This window comes from Mustelus asterias, chromosome 8, assembly GCF_964213995.1.
Source record: "Mustelus asterias chromosome 8, sMusAst1.hap1.1, whole genome shotgun sequence".
NCBI lineage: Eukaryota > Metazoa > Chordata > Chondrichthyes > Carcharhiniformes > Triakidae > Mustelus > Mustelus asterias.
The window spans coordinates 77,958,509-77,980,980 of record NC_135808.1 but is presented as its reverse complement, the minus strand read 5'-3'; the positions used below and the strand labels follow the sequence as shown (position 1 = coordinate 77,980,980).

The window sequence follows — 22,472 nt, the reverse complement described above, 5'->3', positions numbered from 1 at the left end:
TTGCATTGGTTCAGGAAGGCTCTTCATTTTTTTTAGTATGCAGGCACGAGGTAACTTTTGAAAGTTATCTTGTATCAAAGCATTTAATTTATGACAAAATTCATGAGCTGTACACTGAAGCTATTAAATGGTTGTTTAATTTTTCAGACCATTCAGTGATTTTAAAATTAGATTACTGACTGATGGAGGACTGAATTTAGCGTTTACGTGAATTATTTTAGCAGAAACTTGAACTGTAACACTTTGGATAGGATTTTTTTTTTTGATTGGCCCCAAAGCTGAATCTCTCCCCTTGGATAGTAGCCAAGAGCATGAAGTTAGGCTGATGTTTGTTCATCCTTGAGCCAGGTTATTGGGCCCAGTTGCCACCCAAGCTGATGTCAATGAATTCAATCCGTACTGGAGATCATGGCTACATTTGGTCTGTCTGATGGTAGCCTAAGAGGTAGTGCATTTATCAACTGAGCTATTCATTGGAAGGGGAGGGGAAAAGCATTTTCTTAACATTGAACTATAACATTTTGTCCAAAACAAGTTTGCAGTTCAGCAACTTTATATTGTTGTTCTTAAATGAGTTTTATTCTGTTTATTCTTTTGCATGTTTGTTATTGTGTATGTTATTATTAACATTCTTGTAAATCAGTTGTGATTTGCCATGAGGTTTTATTCTTGAATTTAAGATTCAAGGAACTTGAGATTAAAGTAACAAGCCAGTTAAAGCCTTGTAAACATGCCTATGTAATAGCCCATTCAGAAAAAATTCTGCATTCCAGCATCTTGTTGGGAATCAGGTGATTTTCAGAAGAAGCTGGGATGTGCAGCTGATACTTAAAAGTGCAATGGTATGCCAAAAACAAATGGCTTGACTCCATGTTTCCCAGAAATTCCGATCCTAGTTGCTGGGAATAGAACGAGGCAGTTTGGATCGCTGTCGTGAAGAGGGTAATGGTGAGGAAAAACCCTCCAGTTTCAGCTAATAATTAGGAATTGGAAATTTTTTGAAGTCAGTGGAAATTGTAATAATAGCTGATGCACTTTGGCCAAACTGTAAACTGCTATTATTTCTGGTCGAAAGCATTTGAGAATAAAAATGCAAATTTGACTATTCCTGTCTCGAAAGACCTACAGAAACTCAACCATACCAGCCTCATAAATGTCTTGGCTGCGAGAGCAAGGTGGAGGCTCGGTATTCTCTGGCGAATGATTTATCTCCTAACTCCCTAAATCATCATCACCTCCTAGACACAAATCAGGAGTATAATGGAATAAAAGGAAAATACTGCGGATGCTGAGAAACTGAAATAACAGAAAATGCTTAATGAACTCAGCAGGTCTGGCAGCATCTCTGGAGAAAGTAACAGACTTAAAACATTAATTCTATCTGATTCTTCAGAGAAATGTGATGGATTATTTAGTTAGAGAGGGGGATGGAGAAGTTGGAGCCGAATAGAAGGTCAGGTGAATGCGAAGGAGAGATTGATAAAGATGTAATGGAAATGACCAAGGGAGTATTAATGGTAGTATTAAAGAAGAAAGGTGCTGATTGTGGCATAAAGGCAAGATAGCAGAATACGTTAATGGGAGAACAAAGGTCAATGCTCATTGAGAGAAAAACTGAAGACAGATTGCCCTGTGGGAGAGGTGGGGGTTTTGTGCTGGGACAAACAGAACAAAAGGGATCAAGGTTGAGGAGAGATTTCACAGTCTAAAGTTGTTGAACTCATTGAGTCCAGAAGGCTGTAATGTGTTGAATTGGAAAATCACTGGAACATTGCAGCAGGTCAAGGGTAGACATGTGGGCAAGAGAGCAAGATGGTGAGTTGAAATAGCAAGTGACAGGAAGACTGGATGAACTGAGTGAAGGTGTTCCCCAAAGCAGTGTCTCCAATGTCGAGGAGACCGCATTGGGAGCAGTGAATACAGTAGACCAAATTGAAGGAGGTGCAAGTTAAATGTTGCATTGCCTGAAAGGAGTGTTTGGACCTTGGACAGTGAGGCAGGATGAAGGGGCAGGTGTTGCACCTTCTGTGATTGCATGGGAAAGTGTTGGGGAGGGGATGATGGAGGAGTGGACCAGGGTGTCACTAAGGGAGTGGTCCCTGTGGAATACTGGCTGGGGGGCAGTGGAGGGTGGAGAAGATGTATTTTGTGGTGGCATCCCGTAAATGATATTTTTAAAAAGTCGATACGGTATTTTCTGATCATGTCAACCATAAAGCCTGCAGCACTTTATGATGGAAGGTTCACACAACCACCACCTAGTTGTGGGGAATGAGGGGTAGACTATAAATGCTGGCCTTGGTAGTTATTCCCATATCCCAGGAATCCGTTAAAATCTATGTTCAGACAATTATATTTGGACTCAGAACTCTGGAATTTGTGGGATCAATTTCAAGCTTTCAGCAACCTCAGTACAGTACAGAACCTGCTCAAGCACCCGTAGTTCTACAATAATACATGTCTGAAATTAAGGTAGCGTAGGAATTCTATGAATAGGAGTGATTGGCATTTTTTGTTCGCTTATTGGAAGATTGCAGAGAAGATAGATTCTTATCCAAATGCATTATAGTTTTAAAAGTAACTAAGTATGGGATGCTTTGGTATCTTGCTTATAAAGCTGTTCTTCAGTGTTTGCCATCTCACTGTTGACTTCAGATCTTGCTGCTGGGTGATGTGCAAGTTACCAGTTATTTATAAAAATTATATGGGATTTGATGTACCATGTGAATGACCTATCTTTGAATAATCAGCTTGAGCATTATCTTGGCATCATGTTACCACATGAGCTTTGCTCTTGTGCTCTGAAAGCAAAATCGGAACTCATCATTTGTCTCTCAACCTTGCGTTAAGCTGCAAATAAACATTTTTTTTGTTTGTTGTCGATAAAAGCACAGAATGATAAGCAGTTTAATCATGTTCTCTTTTCTGTTGCAATTTGGGTCATGCTCTTCATGTGATTGAAGCCACCTGATGTGAAGATAACTATTTTCTTTGTGAACCTTGTGTCAGATTCCCTTTCACAATAGCAATATATTCGCAAGATAGACCTCTGGTAAAAGTTGAGACGAGGATTTTGTAGGAAATCATATGCTAAGCAATTCTAAGCACTCCATTATAGGAAATGATATTATTAGCACCATAGATTAGAATCCCAAATTACATTAGGAAGCCAGTCTATACCCCCGACAATCCGGATTAAATTCGAAGTCATTTCCCTGCACGAGTCTCCAGCCTATCTGTATCCTCTGGCAATCTTCCTCATGATCTGCAGCTACCCCAATCTTTGTGTCATCTGCAACTTAGTAATCAGAGCGCCTATGTTTTCCTCCAAATCATTTTTAAACGTGTAACAAACAACAGGGGTCTCAGCACTGATCTCCGTGGAACCTCACTGACCACAGATCTCCAGTAAGAAAAACAACCTTCCACTGCTACTGTCTTCTATGACCAAGTCAGTCTGTGTCCATCTTACCAGCTCACTGTGGATCCTACATGACTTCACCTTCTGTATGAGCTTGCTATGAGGGACCTTTTCAGAAGCCTTGCTGAAGTCCACGTCGACAACATCCACCACCCTGCCCTCATCAATCATCTTTGTCACTTTTTCAAAAAACTGTGAGAGACACATCCTCCCCCACACAAAGCCATGCTGCCGATCGTTAATAAGCCCATATTTTTCCAAATATGAGTAAATCCTGTCCCTCCGAATCATAGAAATCATAGAAACCCTACAGTGCAGAAGGAGGCCATTCGGCCCATCGAGTCTGCACCGACCACAATCCCACCCAGGCCCTACCCCCACATATTTTACCCGCTAATCCCGCTAACCTACGCATCTCAGGACTCTCGGGCAATTTTTAACCTGGCCAATCAACCTAACCCGCACATCTTTGGACTGTGGGAGGAAACCGGAGCACCCGGAGGAAACCCACGCAGACACAAGGAGAATGTGCAAACTCCACACAGACAGTGACCCGAGCCGGGAATCGAACCCGGGACCCTGGAGCTGTGAAGCAGCAGTGCTAACCACTGTACTACCGTGCCGCCCCTTCTTCAATAATTTCCCTGCCAATGACGTGAGTCTCACCAGCCTATAATTTCCTGGATTATCCCTGTTGCCCTTCTTGAACAAAGGAACCATGTTGGCTATTCTTGAGTCCTCCGGGACTTCTGCTGTGACTAAAGAAGATGCAACGATTTTGTGCAAGGCCCCAGTTATTTCATCCTTCACCTCCTTGGGTATTCTGGGAAAGATCCAATCAGGTCCTGGAGACTTGTCTACCTTAATGCTTTTCAAAACACCCAACACTTTTACTGTATCAACATGCCTTAGAATATCAACATGCACCTCACTGGACTCACCATCTGGTAGACATGTTAGAATAATAGTGAGAATGGTAAAAGGATCAAGTTAAAACCATTTTCCTTGGGATGGTGACCTTTAATTGATGTAATAAATTTTCAAAATTTAAGTTTTTGAGAGGGTAAACAAAGATTGATTTTGCTGCTTGAAACATTGAAAATGAAGGAGAATTTATATTTTTTGAGTGAAATGTTTTATTACAGATTATTGGGATAGGGAGTATAACATCTACAAAACAATAAGTATTTGGAAAGAAAATATGAGAACAGAATAGATTAATCAAATGCAAGAATAGGAAGGTGAGATTTTCTTTGATTCCATGTTTAAATGCAAGTGACATTGCGGTATTTTAACCTACCTGAAAACACTATTTATTTTAATTCCAGGAGGCATTTTGTACAGGTTGCTTTTAATGCTGATGCTATTGTAGTAAGAAGTCTCACAACACCAGGGTTAAAGTCCAACAGGTTTATTTGGTAGCAAATACCATAAGCTTTCGGAGCGCTGCTCCTTCGTCAGATGGAGTGGAAATATGCTCTCAAACAGTGCACAGAGACACAACATCAAGTTACAGAATACTGATTAGAATGCAAATCTCTAAAGCCAGCCAGGTCTTAAAGATACAGACAATGTGGGTGGAGGGAGCATTAAACATAGGTTAAAGAGATGTGTATTGTCTCCAGACAGAACAGCTGTCTCCTTGATGATGTTGTGATCCAAATCCTTAGTGAGATTCTGCAAGCCCAGGAGGCAAGCTGTGGGGGTTACTGATAATGTGACATAAATCCAATATCCCGGTTTAGGCCGTCCTCATGTGTGCGGAACTTGGCTATCACTTTCTGCTCAGCGACTCTGCGCTGTCGTGTGTCGTGAAGGCCGCCTTGGAGAACACTTACCTGAAGATCCAAGGCTGAATGCCCGTGACTGCTGAAGTGCTCCCCAACAGGAAGAGAACAGTCTTGCTTGTTGAGCGGTGTTCATTCATCCGTTGTCGTAGCGTCTGCATGGTTTCCCCAATGTACCATGCCTCGGGACATCCTTTCCTGCAGCGTATCAGGTAGACAATGTTGGCCGAGTTGCAAGAGTAGGTACCGTGTACCTGATAGATGGTGTTCTCACGTGAAATGCTGGCATCCGTGTCGATGATCCGGCACGTCTTGCAGAGGTTGCTGTGGCAGGGTTGTGTGGTGTTATGGTCACTGTTCTCCTGAAGGCTGGGTAGTTTGCTGTGGACAATGGTCTGTTTGAGGTTGTGCAGTTGTTTGAAGGCAAGAAGTGGGGTTGTGGGGATGGCCTTGGCGAGATGTTCATCTTCATCAATGACATGTTGAAGGCTCCGGAGGAGATGCCGTAGCTTCTCCGCTCCGGGGAAGTACTGGACGACGAAGGGTACTCTGTCCACTGTGTCCCGTGTTTGTCTTCTGAGGAGGTCGGTGCGGTTTTTCGCTGTGGCGCGTCGGAACTGTTGATTGATGAGTCGAGTGCCATATCCTGTTCTTATGAGGGCATCTTTGAGCGTCTGGAGGTGTCTGTTGCGATCCTCCTCATCCGAGCAGATCCTGTGTATTCGGAGGGCTTGTCTGTAGGGGATGGCTTCTTTAACGTGTTTAGGGTGGAAGCTGGAGAAGTGGAGCATCGTGAGGTTATCCGTGGGCTTGCGGTACAGTGAGGTGCTGAGGTGACCGTCCTTAATGAAGATGTGTGTGTCCAAGAATGCAACCGATTCCGGAGAGTAGTCCATGGTGAGTCTGATGGTGGGATGGAACTTGTTGATGTCATCATATAGTTGTTTCAGTGATTGTTCACCATGAGTCCAAAGGAAGAAAATGTCATAGATATATCTAGTGTATAGCATCTGTTGAAGGTCCTTGTGAAGAAGTCTTGTTCGAACCTGTGCATGAAGATGTTGGCATATTGAGGTGCGAATTTGGTCCCCATGGCTGTTCCGTGTGTCTGGATGAAGAACTGGTTGTTGAAGGTGAAGACATTGTGGTCCAGGATGAAGCGGATGAGTTGTAAAATTGCATCTGGAAACTGGCAGTTGACGGCATTGAGTACTGAGGCCATTGCAGCAATGCCATCATCGTGGGGGATGCTGGTGTAGAGTGCCGAGACATCCATTGTGACGAGGAGTGCTCCTGGTTCATATAAAGATATGAAAGCCTGTATTCAGCCTTGGATCTTCAGGTAAGCGTTCTCCAAGGCGGCCTTCACGGCACACGACAGTGCAGAGTCGCTGAGCAGAAACTGATAGCCAAGTTCCGCACACATGAGGACGGCCTAAACCGGGATGTTGGATTTATGTCACATTATCAGTAACCCCCACAGCTTGCCTCCTGGGCTTGCAGAATCTCACTAGCTGTTCTGTCTGGAGACAATACACATCTCTTTAACCTGTGTTTAATGCTCCCTCCACCCACATTGTCTGTAACTTTAAGACCTGGCTGGCTTTAGAGATTCGCATTCTAATCAGTATTCTGTAACTTGATGTTGTGTCTCTGTGCACTGTTTGAGAGCACATTTCCACTCCATCTGACGAAGGAGCAGCAAGCTCTGAAAGCTTATGGTATTTGCTACCAAATAAACCTGTTGGACTTTAACCTGGTGTTGTGAGACTTCTTACTGTGTTCACCCCAGTCCAACGCCGGCATCTCCACATCGATGCTATTGTATGCGGAGTTAGAATTTAAGGTGCAGTTTTGTTCTCTGGTTGCCCATTAACTGGGTAAATACCAACAATCAGTGATGTTCATGTTAAGATGTTCAGAAATGCTGTTGACAAATGTGGCAACTGGAAGATTGTGGGTCATAGAAATTCTACTGGTTAAGCTTGTTCCTAAAGATTAACAAGAGGGGAAGGTTTGTTTGCTATTTGCTGAACTTCATGAGGGAGGTGCAGGTGAAGGGACCCATTTAATTTTAGCCCATTTAATCTTGATTTTTCAGAATAACAGCTCTACCAACTTTGCACTGCAGCACCCAGCAGTTTCTTAACAATCCTGTGACTTGCAATCAGCCACACTTTTTCAGGCAAATGGTTCCAAGTATTGATTTGCTTTTGCATTGCTGAGAAATATGTCCTGAAGACAGTTAAGATAACAGAAATAATCCATGCTCTGAGCAATTATTCCGCAGTTTATCTGTTTGATTTAAGTTGGTGTTTGGCAAACCAACACCCAATGATGTCTGAAATCAAAACAAATGCTGGAAAGGCCAGCAGTTCTGGCACTGTTTTGTGTTTCTATTTCAGATTTGCAGGATCCACCAGTCTTTGCTGGATGTCTCCTTGATGATGTTGTGATCCAAATGGAGAAATTCATATTGTGCTAGTACATACTGTTGAGAACCCTGCTCATGTTGGATGCAAGGGTATCCCAAAGCCAGTTGGAACACAGGTCCTTAAATATGTATTTTGCGATTTAATTTAATATGAGGAAAGATGTGAAAGCCAGTGAGGAAATATTAGTTCTTGCTGTTAGCATTCAAATAAAACCATGCTTATTAACTTCAAAGGAGCAAATCAACATTCTACACAGTATAACTCTGAGCTAAACACTGCAAATAGTCACTGCCCATGAGGAAGTCCATCAGTTCAACATAGTGTTTCTGTGAAGTTTTCAACCAGCTGCTTGGAGTCTAGAATTTAGTGCTCTGGGAGAGTTCTGTTTTCCAGCTGGGCAAGTCTATGGTTATGACTGTGTTTCAGCTGTTGTCCTCCCCTGCTTCAGTACAGAGCTAACCCTGCTCTTAATATACTGCTTTATCCTCACAACACCGTAGAAAATTGTGCTTTTAGCATATAAGTGTGACATACAGTTGTAAGGTTCCACGTGGAGACAATCTTCTCTCAATTTGCAATACCTAAAATTCTACACCCTATTGTTCCAAACGTTGCATTCGCAAACCAAACGTTGCATTCGCAAACATGTGTTTCTCTGCTATTAAGCTAATTTGCATATCAAAAAACCTCCAGACAGCTGCTCTCTTAGCAATTCCCCTTTCATCTAATTGTTTTATCGAAAACTTTTTACATATTTCAATTCTTAAATCTTTATTTTATTCCAAGATCTTGACAATGTGGGCGTGTGAATTAGGAGCAGTTGTAGGCCACTTGGCCCCTCGAGACTGCTCTTCTGCTCAATAAGACCATGGCTGATCGGATTGTAATTTTAGCCTCACATCCCTGCCTACCCCCAATAACCTTTCATCTCCTTGTTACTCCATACACCATGAGCTTTTATTTTGTGTAATAACCTTTAATGTGGCACCTGATCAAATGTTTTCTGAAAATCTAAGTACAGTATGTTCACTGGTTCCTCTTTATAGACAGCATATATGACTCTTTTAAAGAACTCCAGTGAACTGATTGAGCATAATTTCCCTTTCTCACAACCTTGTTGACTCTGCCTGATTGCCATGAATTGTTCCAAGTTCCCTGCTGTAACATCTTCAATAATGACTATTAGCATTTTCCCATGACGCATCTCAGGATAATTGGCCTATAATTTCCTGCTTTCTGTCTCCCTCACTTTGAATAATGGAGTTACATTTGCTATCTCCTAATTTAATGAAACCCTCCCTGAATCTTGGAAATTTTGGAAAATTAAAAATAATGCATTGACATTTTATTAGCCACTTCTCTCAAGACCTTGGGGTAAAGTCCATCCGGACCTAGGGATTTGTCAGCTCTTGGACGCAATAACTTGCTTAATACCACGTTGCTGGTAATTGTAGTTTTCCGTAGTTTCTCTCTCCCTTCCATTTCCTGATCTCATTGTGGCAGATGGTAAAAGTAAAGTTCGGTAAAAATCTGAGATTAATGATGACCATGAAACCATTGCAATTGTCATTTAAAAACCCATCTGGTTTACTAATGTCCTTTTAGGGGAGGAAATCTGCCATCCTTAACTGGTCTGCCCTACATGTGACTCCAGATCCACAGCAATGTAGTTGTCTTTTAAAAATGCCCTCTGAAATGGCATTTCAGGCCACTCCGTTCAAGGGCGATTTGGGATGGACAACAAATGCAGGTCCAGCCAGTGATTCCCACATCCCATGAATGAACAAAAAAAATATTTTTAACAGTAAGAAATCAAATGTATGACCCCCCCCCCAAAGCACAGTGTTGTTGAATAGAAATCACAAATCAGCCATAGGCGTGACTATGGTGACACCGTTTTAGTTGAATACTGTGAGCGGAGTAGAAAAGGAAACACACAATGCAGTTCATATGTATTTATTAACATGACCAGCATCAGTGCAAACCGTGGCAAACTTTTTCGCTTTTTCTAAAGTTTGCAATTGTGCCATAAGTTCACCGTCCTGCAGCTTCTAAGATTTCTTTTCCTGGAGTCTGTGCAGACCTCATCACTGTGATTGCTCAGAGTGTTCGTTTGCACAAGACTGACTGGTTTTTTCAGTACACAGTTGGATGCTGCTCACCATTTTGTCTCACTGGAGCTGCAATCAGGATAACTGCTGACTTGGAGCAGTTATTCCAATTGGTCAAGTTGACCACAGTAGCAGCTTCTTTCATCACTGAGTTGCTGGCATTTTTATGGCATTAAAGAATGGCATTTTTCTCCATGGTAGATATTTTAGCAGATGATCAATAAGTAGTAACTGAGGTAGTGAAGTGCATGCCATGTGTTTAAAAACAGCACGCTCTGCTTTTATTTTGAAATGTTAACCAAGAACAGGCCAAAAATGTTAATGACAAATATACACAATGCAATATCAAAATGCAACATCTGGATTCCCATTCAATCACGAGAAACAAGTGGCTAATGTAAAATAATTTTAGCACAAATGAAATGCAGTACACAGACTTCACCCCTTCCCCATTACCCTCTCCCCAAGTTAAGAAATGCATTTTGAATTTTTAGCAGAATATATTCTTGACTTTTTTCCCCCCCAGCTGTTTTAATAGGAGCTTTAATGATGTAGGTTGAACATTACAGTGCACAAAAAGTGCACAATGCACTTAAATGTACAGACAATGTGGGTTTTTAACCCTTGGTTAAAACTTGGTTAATGTGGTTAATGTGAAAAATGGTTAATGTGACAACCCACATTGTCTGTACATTTAAGACCTGGCTGGCTGTAGGATTCGCATTCTAATCAGTATTCTGCAACTTGATTCTGTCTGTTTGCACTGTTTGAGAGCAGATTTCCACTCCATCTGACGAAGGAGCAGTGCTCCGAAAGCTTATGGTATTTGCTACCAAATAAACCTGTTGGACTTTAACCTGGTGTTGTGAGACTTCTTACTGTGTTCACCCCAGTCCAATGCCGGCATCTCCACATCATTGCTGTTTTCAGCCATGGGCTATGTATAGTTTTCTTTTAAAAAGCTTTGTGCAGCACAAATTCAATCCGATTGGGTGTGAAATTTCATAATGTCGCATTAGTAAGACAGCAGCTGCATGTCGTGTGAATTTTCAGCAGTTGTTTTTGTTGGCAATGACATGGCTACATAGCAGTTCAATGATACTGCCTGGCTACTTGTTGCAGTTGAGAAGGCTAACAGTGTCATTTGGGCGAAACTAATGTTTAGTTTCACAAGAACTTGCATTTCTAGTTTTGCGCTCGGTAGTTTCTGTTCCACCCCCACATCAGTGGGGGGGAGCGTTCGTAAGAGTAGTGGGTGATGAGGTTGGGTAACTTGACTGATGTTTGGAGCTCATTTAGCCAGCAGCAGTCTCCAAATTGCTTTGAAAAACAGTAGGATAGGTGGGACCATTAATCTGCAACTGACAGCCTTAACGTGTCTTGTGAAATATAAAAAACTAGCCTTTAAATATGCATAATCCTTGAATTCTGACTCTGCACAAGTTTTCAAGTTTTTGATGCCATGTATGTGTGTTCACTTGAGAACACAGTCCATGTCCATCAGTAACATCCTGTTGATGTGTTGCACTCCTGCGTGTACCATTTGTGTTTCTAAGATTCCAGTAATTGTTCTGTTTGTGATCAGTAGAATGATTGAAGGCATCGATATACAAAACAACTGTCGAGTTTTCTCAATCTTTCTTAGGTGTGAACTTCATATCTTAACAGCAGACCAACACTGAGAACAGCACAATTAAACTGTCCTGTTTGAGTTCTTATTTCTCCTCCCCCTGCTCCCACAGATGCCACCAGGCCGAATTGGTTTACAATGCAGGTGAATTGTTGCTCAAGTTTGAAGATTTTCAATTCCTGTCAGAGGCACCTGTCAAATCTCAGTGTGACAAATACTTGTCAGGCTGAAGGAACCTGAAAGCTTCGACATGTGAGCGTTTGGACTGCATTAGTCACTGCTAATTAAATTCTTCATTGTATTTTCTCCTTCCTGCCCCAGCAAAAAATGTAGCATTATTTAACAAATAACAAAAATAATTACTTGACAATTATACACCAGTATTCTTTGAATGATGTAGCATTCATGGATTTCAAATGGCTGAGTGGTTTAAAATGAATCACCTTTTCCATTTTACCTGGGGGTTGTACATCATTTTAAAAAGTCGAAGAGAATTTTGGTAACCTAATTTACAAATTACTGTTTCTGTTTGGTCAAATGTCAATTTTATTTTAGTTTTGTCTTATTTTTCATCTGTTGCTTATAATAGAAAAAGTGAGCTTGAAGCAAAAGCTCAGCTTAGTTGTGCTGGCTCCCAAATGACTTGCTACTTATGAGCATGGCCAATGTTATAGGCAGGTTGTTCAAACATTGCCACTGTCCATTCAGTGCCCCTATGCATATGTGGGGCAGAATGCTCAGCAATGTGAAATAAACTTTCTTTCTCTCTCACTTTCTCTCTCTCTCTCTCTCTCTCATATATTCACACACACACTCGTGGATGTTAACAATGCACGTGGATGCTGACTGATGAATGTATCCAGCGGTTATCAATTTTTGCCCTATTTTCCCATCCTTTAACCCAACCCCAGGGTATGCACTCATTGCTAATTTTTTATACTTCTGCTCCAGCTGAAATCCATAATACAGGACAGAAATCAAATGTGAGACCTTCTGGTTTGTATAACTTTGGGGAAAAAATGTTGAAACGTGATATGCAGTAGTTGAATTTTAAAGAGAGCATCATGCCCAGTTTTACTCTATGCTCGGTGCAGCTACAAGCATGCAGGATTTCTGATGATTAGCTTTAAATAGAAAATCAATTTAATTTGACACTATTAGGGAGGAGTTCTACATAAGCCATTGAGCTAATTTCAAATGCTATTAATAGAGTTTGTATGGGCTGGAAATCTGGAATAAAACGAGAGCACGCTAGAGAAATCGCATTCACACCCGTTAACATTGCAGGTGGGATCTTCCTTCAATGAGCAATCCTACTTGAAATATTTACCCATCCACGTTCATGAGATGACAGGATTGAAAGACTCAAAGACCCAATGTGGAAGAGTGGAATTGCTTTTTAATCATTATTCAAGTATCACTACAGATGTTTTTTATTTCCTTCTCTCTGGCTCAGTACCTCCACAGTTTGCCTAAATGTTACTGAATCCATAGCACAAAGCGGCAAGTGTTAGAGCAAAAGGTGAAGTGAAGTTTCTCTTTAAAGCTCAATTTAATGGAGATGAGGTGTTGGGGGATTGTGGAGTGGAGGGGAAGAACCTGAACCAAAAGTAGATGAAGCAAACAGTATTGATGCTGGGGAAACTAAATAAACATATTGAGGCAGAAAGGAACAAGAAGGCTATGTTGATTAAGGGTGAGAAGAGACTGATTTGGAACTTTAATAGCATGGATATCTTGGGTCAAATGGGCTGTTCCTTGTGCTTTAAAACTATGCATGAAAATGATCTGTGATTCATAACCTTAAAATATGGCTGAATATTGAATTTAGATTTTAAAGTATGCACATATACAATTAATTAAAGTTTGGACATGGCTCAATATTGAATATTTTCTTTTAGAATGTTGAGAGTAAATTTGGTTTTGAAAAATAAATTGAAAATTGTGCCATTCCAGACTTAATGTTGCCCTGAAGGGGCCTCAAAGAAGTTTTAAAGTTCTCTTAAATAACCTTTTTTGTTCTAATTATAGAGTAACTTTTGCACCAGAGAATTCCTCCTGAAGGCTTTTGTACACACTCAATGGAGTAGTCTATAACTTTGAATTGAGAACATGTCATTAACTTGGCTAAGATATAATCCTTCTCTTCACATGTACTCCCTTCAGATTGTCTTCCCATCCCCACTCTGCCATAAACTTAATTTGAGATGATGTGATATATTTTGCTGAGCATTTAAAGGCATTGGTCAAGCTCTGAAAGTGCAAGCCATGAATAATTTTTACAGAAATTACTTTCGTAAATCTTTTGTTAATTTGATGAACTCTGGATTGAATTACATATAGAATCACAGAATCCCAACAGTGAAGATGGAGGCCATTTGGCCCATCAAGTCTGCACTGACTCTCTGACAGAGCATCCTCCCCAGGCTCACCCCTGGCCTATCCCTGCAATGATATGGAGATGCTGGCGTTGGACTGGAGTAGGCACAGTAAGAAGTCTCACAACACCAGGTTAAAGTCCAACAGGTTTATTTGGTAGCACAAGCCACAAGCTTTCGGAGCAGTGCCCCTTCATCAGGTGAGTGGGAGTTCTGTTCACAAACAGGGCATATGTAGACACAAACTCAATTTACAAGTTAATGGTTGGAATGCGAGTCGTCCAACTATTATTTTGTAAATTGAGTTTGTGTCTTCATATGCCCTGTTTGTGAACAGAACACCCACTCACCTGATGAAGGGGCAGTGCTCCGAAAGCTTGTGGCTTGTGCTACCAAATAAACCTGTTGGACTTTAACCTGGTGTTGTGAGACTTCTTACTATCCCTGCAACCCTGCGCATTTCAGTTACATTGAAAGTGACATGCTTTTCCATCTGCATGCCACAGAAAATGCAAACTGTGGGTTTCGAGAGCACTGCCACCAATAATACACTGACAAATTAAGGTGGTTTCTAACATAATGGTTTCATTGGGTCGTAATCTTTTTACATAATCTGCAGCTGCTCTTTCATTAACCTCTTTTTATCTTTGCAGTAAAAATGCATAATTTTTCTTTGTATTTATGAAATTAGCTTAGCTTTGTTTGTGGATGGGGAAGGTGAGGAACCTTGAGTGTTATTTAGCTCAATAGCAGCATTTTTAACACAATGTACCAACCGTAATTTATTGGAGGCAGTCTAAATTTCTGGGAAATGAGTGAGTCACAACTATGGGACAGTGATCCTCTTTGTTCCCATGGGCGAACCAAGTTCAAGGATAAAACAGTGAGTAAGAAAAATGGGCACTAGTTTGGGCACTCTTTGTATCTCTTGTTCCAAATTTGTTGTTGCATGCTGACCAAGATTATCTCAAGATTTTCTGTATAAAAGTTAGAGGACTATTATTCTGTTAATTATTAACCTGTGGGAAGCTGGTTTTGAGAAGTTACCATGCACAAATAGTCTCGGTTTGCATTATAGATTGAAATGGTAGCCACCTGACTTAATTTGTTCTTTGTGGGATTTTGTAATTCCTCCAAGACCATCCTTCTGATTTTTTCCCCCCTGTTAGTATTACATGATTGGCAACAGCTACTACTTTAACACAATGTAATAAAGATTAAATTTAACCTAATTTTTGTAACTTAAAAGAGTGGACTGATCATCTTCATTAAAATGCAGGATGAAAAAGTTCAACAGTGGTTCCAATATCTGAAATATTTGCAATGTTTTTAGTTGATTGAAATTTGATGATTTATCCTGGAATTTCAAAATGCTTTAATTTAATGATTTGACATTGAGATTGGCTGGAGCTGATTAATACATTGTTATGAAAAGTACTAATGAAGTTCAGAACCTGGATGGGAAGTTATTTTAAGCCTTCTGTGCTGAGTCAGATTTTGGGTCATTCAATGTAACCAGCTGCTTAATAGAATATGGAAGGATGAGCACATCTCTATATAGAAGCACTTCTAGCTCTGTGTAAAAGAAAGTGTAAATGGCAGTGAGCCTGTAATTATTTGCATGCATGCTCCAGATCTGTTTGCAGTCTAATAAATATCTGGCAGCAAAACGGTATCCCAGGTTTTGCAGTTGTCATGACAGTGAAAGTCAGTGATCATGTAAAATCGTCGGCACCAATTCACCCCTCAATGGGCTCAATGCATTCTATGCCCGTTTTGAGCAAGAGGTCAGCGAGAGCACACCCTCCACCCCGGAAGCCTCGGCCGAGCCTGTATCCGAGGTCACCATCGCAGAAGTCAGAGCAGCCTTCTCAAAAGTCAACCCATGGAAAGCGACTGGCCCAGATTGGGTACCCGGACGAGCACCAAGATCCTGCATCGACCAGCTGGTGGGGGTAATCGCAGACATCTTCAACCTCTCTTTAGACCAATCTGAGGTCTCTGTCTGCTTCAAGAAGATGAACTTCATCCCAATACTAAAGAAAAGCCAGGCAGCCTTAATGACTATCGTCCGGTGGCTCTGACATCCATCGTAATGCTTTGAAAGATTATCTGTGGCACAAATCAATTTCGGCTACCCAGCTTGCCTGGATCCACTACATTTCGCAGATCGCCGCAACAGGTCCACAGCAGACACCTTCTCCCTGGCCCAACACTCAACCCTGGAACACCTGGATAACAAAAACACCAAGTCAGACTCCTATTTAGTGACTACAGCTCAGCCTTCAACATCATTACTCCTACAAAACTTATCTCTCAACTCCATGCCCTGGGGCTTGGCTCTTCCCTCAGCGACTGGATCCTGGACTTGCTCCCAAAATTCACATAAAAGATCCTCAGACAGTGTCTTAGACATGGCCCGGGGATTGCATATAGTCTCGCCTTAATAGGGATAATTGGACATGCACGGGAACCTATTGGAACGCTTGAACTAATCCAAGCGGAGAAGTATTAACCTCTAAACAAAAATATAAATGTGTAACTCTGCAAGCGAGATATAAAATGGATGATGTGGAGATGCCGGTGTTGAACTGGGGTGGGCACGGTAAGAAGTCTCTCAACCAGGTTCAAGTCCACCAGGTTTATTTGGTATCACAAGCTTTCAAAGCATTGCTGTTTCATCAGGTGAATGGAGAGTTGGGTTCACAAACAGGGCATATATAGACAGAGACTCAATTGTAAGATAATGGTTGGAATGCGAGTCTTAACAGGTAATCAAGTCTTTACAGGTACAGACAATGCGAGTGGAGAGAGGGTTAATCACAGGTTAAAGAGGTGTGAATTCTCTCAAGCCAGGACAAGTTAGTAAGATTTTGCAAATCCGGGCCAAATGGTGGTTTACAGGTAATGTGACATGAACCCAAGATCCTGGTTGAGGCCATCCTTGTGTGTGGAACTGGGCTATCAGTTTCTACTTGATGACGCTGCGTTGCCGAGTGTCTTGAAGGCTGCCTTGGAGGTTGCTTACCTGAAGATTGGAGGCTGAATGCCCATGACTGCTGAAGTATTCCCCGACAGGAAGGGGACACTTGCCTGGTGATTGTCGAGTGCTGTCCATTCATCCGTTGTCATAGCATCCGCATGGTCTCACTGATGTACCATGCCTCGGGACATCCTTTCCTACAGCGTCAACAATGTTGGCCAAGTTGCATGAGTGATACCAAATAAGCCTGTTGGACTTTAACCTGGTGTTGTGAGACTTCATAAAATGGATGATACACTGACCACCTGGTGACTGGGTCAAATCCACAGACCGGTCTGGGGAAAATGCAAATCTTTAAGTTTTCAATCATCAGGAACAATGGGAGCAACCTGGACACAGATTTACTCGTTACAACTAACAAAAGGGGCTGCCTAAAAAAAAAATGCTAATTTCCAGACTCCCTGAATCACTTTGAAGAATGGAAAGAACCCTGGACACAAGATGACTCATAACCAGTTTTTTAAAAAATCACCCCGTCCCAAGAAAGGTGATTATTTTAAAGAATAATAAGTATCACAACACCAGGTTAAAATGGTGTTGTGAGACTTCTTACTGTGCCCATCCCAATACAACACATATCCACATGACGTTAAAGAATCTCAGGGACCCTTATCAAAAGGGGAACTCATCACAACTGGCAAACAGAATCCTGCCGAACAAAATATAAATGTCTAAACATCCTTTATTTTTTTTCTTCCCTCAAAATGAACTCAAACACTCAACATTGGATTTAAACACCCCCTCATAAACAAGTCTAATTCTTTCTCCCCTCCCCCCTTTCCCCCACCCACAACATGAAATACCAACATGTATGGGACACAACGAATACAGTACTATCCCACCACATCAAACCATTGGCAAAAACAGACCTAGGGCACCAAGGAGGGGCTACAGGAGGAGGGATTGGGATACAGGTGGGTAGAACAAGAGCCCAGCACACCAAACTTTTCCCCGAAATGGACATGGGAGACCAATGGGTGGAACTAGGACAGGAAATACAGGGATGACAGGATAGAACACAAGGGGAGCAATAGAGGAACAAAGATTGGGAAATACAAGGACAATAGGGCAGGACAGGGGGATCCCAACTCGTACACTGAGGATAGCCTCATCACGATGAGTACAAGGAATTCCAGGGGAAGCATAGATGGAGAAGGCAGCCAACACCCCAACCACGCAGCGGCAAGGGAATACCGAAACATGGGAGACATGAGGGGACGGTTTGCGCAATGAAAAAAAACGAATCTGACTCGGCAACAGACATAAAACTCCCCAGCCAGGGAACGCCCCAAAAAACCTCTCCAACCCACACACACACCACTTTGACATCCACCCCAGTCCCTGGAAACACGGAAACCCCCAACCTAACAACCCCCCCCCCCCGCCCCCCCCTAACACGCACCACTTCAACAACCACCTTCTCCCAACTAACCAATACGGCAGAAGCAGATCACCACCCTGTTTTCCTTTGTTTTTTACCCCCGATCCACCCTTTTTCTTCTGTCACACAAGGGTACCCTCACCATTCACCACCCCACAAGAAAAAACGAACACAAATAATATATAAGAGGAAAAAGGCCCAGAAGACAAAGCAACAAGCCACAAGATGAGGGCAAGACATCACGGGACAACAATGGTTGGATGTAAGCTGAAAGAAGCACGAAGAAAAGGGGACATGTCCTCTCTCTGTCCAACCCCAAAATCCACCTTTTATGCCTCAAGGTTAACTGTGGCACGAATCAATTCTGCCTTCCCAAATTGCCTGGATCTACTACAGTTCACAGATTGCCGCAACTGGTCTACAGCAGACACTATCTCCCTGGCCCAACACTCAACCCTGGAACACCTGGATAACAAAGACACATATGTCAGACTATAACCATTTATTATAGTAATAATAATGGTAATAACACCATTATTTCTATAAAACTTAGTTCCAAGCTCCATGGCCTGGGGCTCGGCTCCTCCCTCAGCGACTGGATCCTAGACTTCCTAACCCACAGACCGCAATCAGTAAGGATCAGCAACATCTCCATGATCATCCTCAACACCAGTGCCCCACAAGGCTGTGTCCTCAGCCCCCTACTATACTCCTTACATACCTATGAGTGTGCGGCCAAATTCCCCTTCAACTCGATTTTCAAGTTTCCTAATGACATCACTGTAGTGGGTCGGATCTCAAACGATGACGAGACGGAGTACAGGAAACAGAGAATCTGGTGAACTGGTGTGACGACAATCTCTCCCTCAATGTCAACAAAATGAAGGAGATTGTCATCGACTTCAGGAAGTGGAGGACATGTCCCTGTCTACATTGATGGGCATGAAGTAGAAATGGTTGAGAGCTTCAACATTTTGGGTTTCCAGATCATGAACAACCTGTCCTGGTCCCCCCCATGCTGATGCTATAGTTAAGAAAACCCATCAACACCTCTACTTAGGAGGCTAAGGAAATTTGGCGCGTCTGCTATGACTCTCTCCAAATTCTACAGATGCACCACAGAAAGTATTCTTTCTTGTTGTATCACAGCTTGCTTTGGCTTCTGCTCTGCCCAAGATGGCAAGAAACTACGAAAGATTGTGAATATAGCCCAATCCATCACACAAGCCAGCCTCCCATCCATTGACTCTGTCTACACTTCCGCTGCCTTGGAAAAGCTGCCAGCAAAATCAAGGGCCCCATGCACCCTGGACATTGTCTCTTCCACCACCTTCCGTCAGGAAAAAGATACAACAGTCTGAAGACTTGGACCAACCGAATCGAGAACAGCTTCGTCCCTGCTGCCATCAGACTTTTGAATGGACCTACCTCGCACTATGTTCTTTCTTTTCACCCTATCTATGACTATAACACTACATTCTGTCATCTCTCCTTTGCTTCTCTATGAACAGTATGCTTTGTCTGTATAGCACTCTATACAGTGAAAAGTATTGTTTCTTAATACATGTGCCAAAAAATCAAACCAAAATCATCTGCTGAAACCTGCTGCAACATTTGGAGTCCCTACACATGCAGTTAAATATGGAAATCGAGAAGCTGCTGTCAGTGGTTTTATGCTTCCTTGTAGAATATGTTGTTGAGGTTCCCCAGAGTACAATCAAGTGAAATTCACTGGATTGTTAAGAACTAACCTTCTGAAACTGTTAGCTTTGCTGTAAAACCTTTGAAAAAGTTTTTAACCATTTTTTGAATGAGAATTAACAGGATTCTTATTGATGTAATAAATTATAATTACAGCTGAAATATTTTTCTTGGCCCGGAGAAGCTAATTTTATATTTGTGGGATATCCAGTTTCTCCATAATAAATTCCATGGAATTTATTAACTTTAAAGGTTTATGGTATTTCCGCACCTATTGTAATCTCATGCACATATTTCAAAAATTATTTATTTTGTTCACTTTCTCGGTCACCTTATTTGTTTAATTTTAATTAGTGCATTTGAGTGTTTCACTGTGATCAGCTGACTACTTATCAGGCTTGATGTCACCACTAGTACTGGATGCTTGGAGATTCCCTTAACTTGATGCCAGATTCAAACTCGTGTTGGGAAAGACTATATCCCTAGTGGAGTTGAAACCCAAGATCTTTGAGGTCAGTGGTTGAGTATTGGTGCTTCAGCGCTGACTATGAAAATCTGGACCATTAGCTTGAGGGGTTTTTAGGGAAGGAGGGGAAAGTGAGGAGCAAGGAAGAACAATTTGAAGTAGAGTTTTGTATGTCGCACCATCAGATATTAGCTTGAAATGTGCATGCTTGTTTGACAGGTAATTACATAAGCTTGGAATAAAAATAACTTGAATTTGTATACCATTTTCCATAACTTCAGTGTGACCCAAAGTACTTTACAGCTATTGAAGTACATTTGAAGTGTTATTACTATTGTGTTGTAGGAAACGCAGCACTCAATTTTTGCATAACAATGTCTGACAAACACCTATGAGATGACCCAAATAGACTGTCTACTAGTGATGTTGGTTGATTAAGACACAGGCAAGAACTGTTCCATTCTTTTGAATAATACTTTGGGATCTTTTGCTTCTGCTTGAGTGGGATGAAAAAGCCTTGGTTTAATGCCTTATACAGAAGACTACACCGTTAACAGTGCAGTACACCCTTACTGCACTGAGTGTCAGTCTGGACCTTGTGTTCAAATCTGTGGAGTGGGAAAAGAACACAAGAAATAGGAGCAGGAGTGGACCATTTAATCCTAGAGTCTTTTTCACTATTCAATACAATCATGCCTGATCTTGGCTTCAACTTCACTTCCTGCTGGCTCCCCATACCCCTTGATTCCCTGAGGCAAATCTGTCTATTGCACCATTAAATATATTCAATAATGGAGCATTCACACCCTTCTGGGATAGACAATTCCGAAGATTTGCAAGCCTTCTAAAGTAATTTCCCCTCATCTCAGTCTGAAATGATTGACCCTTACCCTGAGACTGCCCCCTGTGTTTCTGATTTCCCCAACCAGATCTCTTGTTAACCCTGTGAAGCCCTCTCAGAATCTTGTATGTTTGAGTTAGATCACCTTTCATTCTTCTGAACTCCAGTGAACATAGATCTAATTCACTCATCCTCTCATCCCAATGGCACACCCAAGTCTCTGGGCATCAACATTTACGCGTTTTGTACCTTTTAAAACAAAGTAATCTCAGTTCCCCACATTATACTCCATTTACCATCTTGTTGCCTACTCAACTTGTCTTGCACCTTACCTTTCCTACTAGCTTGTATCATCAGCATTGAATGCAAACTTGGATACGTTACCCTTTGCCTCATCACCCAGGTCATTAATATGGATTGTAAATAGCAGAACTCACAACCTTCTATCTTGAACCAAATCTGACACCTGAATAAAGTGGCTATGGAAGTGATAAGTTGTTTTTTTAATTTGATTTATTGTCACCTGTGTTGGGATACAGTGTAAAATATTGTTTCTTGCCCATTATACAGTTCATTGAGTACATGGGGGAAAAGGAAAAGATACGGTGCAGGTTATAGTGTTGCAGTTACAGGTAGGGCAAAGAGAAAGATCAGCTGAATAGATGATAGAACCATTCAAAAATCTGATGGCAGCAGGGAAGAAGCTGTTCTTGAGTCTGTAATCTCAGACTTTTGTATATTTTTCCAAATGGAACAAGGTGGAAGAGAGTATGTCTGGCGTGCGTGGGGCCATTGATTATGCTGGTTGCTTTCCTGAGGCATCGGGAAGTGTCTGGTGTCCTCCTCACAATTTACCTTTCCACCTAGCTTTGTATCGTCAGCATTTGAATACAAATTTGGATACGAAATTAGGTTTCGAAGAAGACTATTTACAGTTTGTTCTTTCACAATTATGGAATCTGATTTTTTTTTAATGGAGTCCAGTGTTCTGGTCTCAAGACTTACTGATACCCCAAGATGGAAGATCTGAGAGGTATTGAATAAGGGATAAACCCCCTGTATGAAACTAGCCAGGTTGAATCGCTCATTATAAAATGTCTGCTGTCCCAGCTGCAGTTATGTTAGTTAGACATTTGTGCCAAATCACAATGGCCATGATCTTCTAGATCAGGGAGCAAGGATGCCTGTCTTTTCAGCTGTTTATCTTGAGGTAAATGGAATGAAAAGATGGATGCTTGCTAACAAAAGACAGTAGACAGTAAATGTGAACAAGAAACC

At 41.7% G+C, this 22,472-nt stretch overlaps 1 protein-coding gene across 1 annotated transcript in view; it reads left to right on the top strand.

Moving 5' to 3' along the window:
- soat1 (sterol O-acyltransferase 1) overlaps positions 1-22,472 on the top strand; it is a 66,937-nt gene that overhangs the window by 9,105 nt on the left and 35,360 nt on the right. The gene's annotated exons all lie outside the window — the stretch shown is intronic.